This window comes from Lactuca sativa, chromosome 2 (assembly GCF_002870075.4).
Source record: "Lactuca sativa cultivar Salinas chromosome 2, Lsat_Salinas_v11, whole genome shotgun sequence".
NCBI classification, from domain to species: Eukaryota; Viridiplantae; Streptophyta; class Magnoliopsida; order Asterales; family Asteraceae; genus Lactuca; species Lactuca sativa.
This window is the reverse complement of record NC_056624.2, coordinates 158486949-158493125: the sequence shown is the minus strand read 5'-3', so window position 1 is coordinate 158493125 and position 6177 is coordinate 158486949.

Below are 6177 nucleotides of genomic sequence, written 5' to 3'. Positions count from 1 at the left end.
CATTATCCGGATTTTTTTGTTACGGCAGACTTCGAGGACGAAGTGTAGTTCGAGTGGGGGAGAGTTGTAACATCTCATATTTGTACGTATTATCAAATCCTTTCCTTGATATTTTATTTGTGTCATTTGGTCCTTGGAGTTGTTTGGAATTAGCCCTAAGGATCCCTAGTGGCAAATTGGTAACTTAGATGGTAGGAGATGTACGCTGCATGTACATATGGGTACACTAAGCGTACTAGGGCGCGACTTAATATGTTGGGCGTACATATATGTACGTTGGGCATACTAGTGTCCAAGTGAACCCCTAAATTTTAGAGTTTGAGGTGTATTTAACCATCATTATGGACCAAGTGCCCTTATCCTTTTAGCCTCCAAGTCCGTCAGTTACTCTTGCAAAACCCTAGCCCTCGTTGAGTGAGAGTGAGAGCCATAAAGTGTGTCATTGGTGTTTTAGAGACAAAGGAAGTGCATTAAGAAGCTTGGGAATGTGTAAAAACGCTTGGATTTGGGGTTTTGGATTCCTTCTTCATCATCCAAAGGTATAAAGCTCATACCTTTATGATTGCTTTGCTAGGTCTCTTGTTTGGTTCTTTATTGCTTCTTTTGTTGGATTAGTGTCTAAGTCCATAAGTATTTTGGTATGTACTTGACCCGATGGTGCATGGTCCTTTTGGGTTGCCTTCACCAAAGCAACTTGATAGGATGAATTATGGAGAGAAAGGATTAAATATGATTTATTAATATATTATGGGAATAATATATTAAAGGAGAAATCATATTGTTTAATTAATATTAGTCAAGAATTAATAAGAATTAAGTTTGTGACTAAAAGAGATTAATTAAATTTAAGGGACTGGAATTGTAATTATAAGATAATTTCAATTTGGGCTATGGACTGCCTTATATTAAGGAGTGGACGAATTTTATGGGGAAACCCATTGGAAATCGTCCAAGGCCTTTAAGGAAAGGATTCCATGGGTTGCTTAGGGCTTAAGCATCCAAATTAGGGTTTCTTTGTTAGATAACCCTAATAGCCTCACTATATATAGAGTCCTTATGCCTCAAAAACGTGGACAAGCTTCTGTCTAGGGTTTCCACATGTTTTTTAGAGCCTCCTTCTCTTCTCCTCTTCATCCTCTTTCTCTTGGTGTTTGTGAACCATTAGAGGAGTGACATTTGTGACTCTAAGCTTTTTAAAGTCAATACAAGAAGGATTTGAGATTGTTATTGCTACATAACAATCAAGGTATGATCTAAAACCTAATTTATATGTTATATTGATTACCATATACTAGATCTAGGGTTTATAGTCTTGGATAAATTGCATGTACAATAGAGAAACCTAGATCCAAGAATTAGGGTTTGTATGAGCACATAGGATGTTCTTATGATTAAAACCCATCAGTGGTATCAGAGCCTTGATTGGTTTCTATTGTATTGATGCCTTGTATGTTGAAAAAAATTCGATTTTTGTGGTTCTGCATGATGGACTTGGCGAGTCCCACTGTGGACTCGGCGAGTTGCCCCTACGCGGCGAGTCCATGGGGGTACTCGGCGAGTTCGAGCGTCAGATGGAGCTATTTTTGGGATTTCTTGCTGTTTATCTTTGAGATACTTGCCTTTATCATATTAGATCAATATAAATCCGATTTTATGATATATATGAGTATATTCTTGATCTAATTGAAGATATTTATCAATTAATGAAATATTTATTTCCTTATGTGATAATTGATTAATTATTTTGATTAAATTGGTAAATTGTTTTGCAAGAAATCATTAAATAAATCAAATATGGATAATTATGTGATTAAATGTTAATTTAGATTATTTGTTATTTGATCCCCTAGTGTTTTGAAAGGTTTCAAAACTTGCCCTCAAGTTTTGGAATTTAAATTTTGATTACAAGTTTAATTTTGATGTATATTTAAAATCTAAACCTAAATGTTTTGAAATGTTTCAAAAACATGCCCTCAAGTTTTGGAATTTAAAAGGTTTAATTTAGGAATGTTAAATTCTAAAACCCTAGTCATGTTTTGAAAAAGATTCAAATCACACCCTTATGGTTTTATTAATTAATTAAGGTGTATAATTAAAAGAGGTTTAATAAATCCATAAAAAGTTTTGGTTCACAATTTAATTGAATTAAAAGTATAATTGTTAAATTTGACCTCCTAGTATTTTAAAAGTGTAAAATACACCCTATACTATATATAACATTAAAAGTGTAACATTATATATATGTATGAGTAAAAGTCAGTCTTACCGTTAGTAGGCCTCATTCACGAAGCTGGTCTATAAGGGGTGTTTAAGGAAATTGCCTATAAAATGGCGATTGAATGGGTATCCACTCTTACCCACTGCACTCTTGACTAATGGAGGGTCATTAGCCGAACGGGTAGGATAGGACAAAACCTTCCATTATAAGTATAATGAAGTACAAAAGTAACTAAATGTTTTACAAATTCCCAATCTTAGTTACTTAGGCAAAATTGAATTGATGCAATTCCATGAAATTACACTTTATGCCCTTGCGAAGACGTTAGTGGAGCGTGTGTGGTTTACCGGCACACTAAATGGTTCTAAGCAAAGGTAGGAAAAGGGTGACTCAATGTTTGTCATAGTTCGGTGGAGCATGTGTGGTTTACCGGCACATCGAATAGGTGACTGTAACATGTGAGGGCACCATGTAAGTTTGCATGGTTATTCACACCCGCTTTGTGATCCTCGGCATCCCAGTCACAAACTAGAGGGGCATATCGAGATTTAGACATGCCATTGAAATGTTCAATGAATCTCAAAGGATCTAGGAGTTTTCATAGATTTAAAACTTAAATTTCTTTTTCGTTTGTCATGGTGGAAATTAGTGAATCGTCATTCACTTACCTTCAAATATTCTGCAACTAGATTACGGCATCCATTTTCTAGGTTGTAGCATATTGTGTTGGGTCCTAGCCTTAGTATCTCATTTGGGTGATTTACTAAGGACTCAATCAATCAACTAACTTGAATTCGTTTTCTCCCGTTTTGTAGATGTCAAAGTTCGACAACTATGGTCTTCCTAAATCCCGTGGAACAAGCTTTCCGCATGGAGATGATATTCCACGATTCGATTGAGGAACAAGAAATCATGCTTCACTTCCTCCACCTCCTCCAATTATTCTCCCTAACCCACAAGTTCGAAGACTTGAAAAGTTCAAACTCACTCAAGCCCTTTTGGGAAGTAAACATAAAGAAGGAAAGTTGGTGTGTGCACACGTCCTAGGGATGAAGTCACACATTGATAGGTTAAGAATGTTGGGATCCGTTGTCTGTGAGGAGATGGTTGTTGATTGGGTTCTTCAGTCACTTCCTAACTCGTATAGTGAGTTCATAAGAGAGTACTATATGATGAACTGCGACATGACCCTTATAGATCTCACCTATATGCTTATTGCTGCTGAATCAGCAATGGCTTGGCGCAATAGAAGAGCAAATTTGATTGGTGAATCTGCCTTCCAGACCACTATGGATATAGGCAATGGCAACGAAAGACATGCCATGATCGAAGAATTTGATCATAAGAGAAAGGCAAAATCTGAAGTAGTTCCATGTGCTGTTCCAAAAGAGTCGATTTGCTTTTATTGCCAAGAGAAGGGGCATTGGAGACGAAGCTGCCCTATTTACCTATGAGATCTAAGAGATGGGAGTGTCGAAACGTATGGCTCTGCTTTAGGTAAAATCCATTGACTAACTATTTTAAGCTCCTATTCTAGATTCTTAATACATAATGTGATAAGATTACAATTGATGTTTTTTAGGATCGAAGAAAAGAGAGGAAGCTTAAGGGAAGAAGTGAGCAGAATCTAACCGCGAAGGAATGGGTTTCGATCGCATTATTTGAAGATTAGATTCTTGAGCTGCTACTTAGAGTTAGAATTATATTTCTAAGAAAGATGTATTAGCATAGTTTTTCAATGAATTGCATTGTAAGGATAAATTTTTCCACAATAAAATAATTTTTGATTTTTATATTATTTATTTATCCTTGCAATGGCATATATGAAAAGTTGGTGTTAGAATGATTCTATTATTAGCAATAATGGATTTGATTCTTAATTATATTATTTGTGGAAATGTCGAGAATTTACCAAATAGGGAGAGTTTCTCATCACCCAAGTTTCAATTGGACAGAAACTTGGAATCATGCAACATGGTTGCACGATGAATGAGAAATTTCATATTTGGAAATTAGACTAATTCATTGACAAAGTGTCAAGTGAAGGACTAGGAGATCGAGTACACAAAGTTGCGTGTTGATCAAGTCCACCATAAGAGTAACAAAGATATTCGTCATGATTTGCTAAAGGTTTAGTAAATATGATTATACTTACAAGATTAAGTGTAATTATAAATTGATTGAAAAAGTTTAAATCAATAGCAGAACGAATAAGAAGAATCAAGTAGGCAGAAAGATAAAAGTTTCTCCATTCTAAGAAGAAGGGAGAGTACCTTTTATGCTTTATGATAGGTCTTAATGATTAAGAACCATATCTCAATTGATCCTCTAAGTGAGTCTTAGTACAATTGCATGTCTAAGAAGAGGAATCAAGAATTGAAGAAATGGTTAAAATCAAGAAGTCAATCATACTTCGTTCAAAACAAGTCTTAGAGTTAAGATTGTGACAATGAGTGACAAGTATTAAGAAGGTTTATAACATTCATCAAATGTGGAAAGTTGTGATGTCTTGGATAAGACAAAGACCAACTAGGACCAAAGTTATGAAGTGTTTTGTCTTGATAAAAGCTACACTAACTCTTGAATATTTGTTTGTCAAGAAATGTTTATTGACAAGAGAATCTTATATGTCAAGGAGTTAGTGGGAGTCTTAATGGTCTTGAAAGGTTTCAAGAACAAATCAAAATAGACCTTATTGATCATCACTAGCACACGAGTTGAGGTTTACAACCTATCGTGTTGACACAATATTGTTTCTGTGCCATTCCAATTGAGTTAATTATGCATGTGAGCCCTATGAGTTCTCATTTGAATGCATAAAAGGCAAGGACCTTGATCAATGAAAAGTACATTGATAGGAAAAGGTGAGCTGCTTAACTACTTGGAAGACATGGTGGGCAGCTGTGTTACCATAAGGCAAGAAGTCAAGATTTAGAAAGTTCGGTCCATATGAGTTTGAATTTGTCATGAACTTTGGTTTTGACAAATTCACATGGATAAGAACACATACACCATTAAAATCTAAGTTTCATAAGATTCCCTCCTTCATGAAAGTGACTGTGAGGAAATGCTTTCACTAAGAAAGATTTTAAGAAGATAGTGATTGTGAAATTGAATTCTCAAATTCGATTATGGTTACGGTATCCCTTTCCATGATTCGAATTGTGAGATTTGGCAATTAGTCTGAATTGTTTAGACACACATATGAGCTATCTAAAGGAAAGGTGTATAAGCTTAGATAAAGGATTATCAAAGCATTAGGTATTAGAAACATGAACTTAAGAAATTCAATAAGTATTGTTTTTCTAGAAGTTAAGTTGGTTTCTGAATACATGTCAAAGCTAGTGGGAGCATAAGTGTTATGTCTATAATAATCATCTTGATAGTGGGAGCATAAATGTTATGATTGTATGATTATTAAGGCAAGTATTGCAAGTTAGCAATATTAATTATAGAAAACAAGAGTCATACCTTGCAAAGTTGTAAGGGTTGAATAGTTGTTTTACTATAATTAAGGGAGAGAATAGTATGCTTCATTTCAAACCTAAAGGCTTAGGTTGTGGAATGTTAATAATTTAGTCAAGGAAACATAGTGTGTTCACAAATTTCGATTATGATTACGGCATTCCTCTTCATAGTTCGAATTTTGAGAACGTAGCACATAAAATATTATGGCAGAAGATTGATAAAATATCAAATCTTTATGTAAGACATTATGCATCGTGTCCCATACGCTTCGGGTTTAGGATCAATAGCAAATGCTATAATATTTTACCATTCTAAAATTTTCCAAATGTCTAGCGCATTTAGAGAGAAAAGGACAAGAATCGGTTTTGACTAAGATAATTAAACAACTATCAAAGGACAATCCAAAGTTCGCCGAGGATTGGTCGCTTGTGAGTAGTTGGAAGTATAGTATTGGATGGAACATATCGACATTATTATGAATAGATAAGATT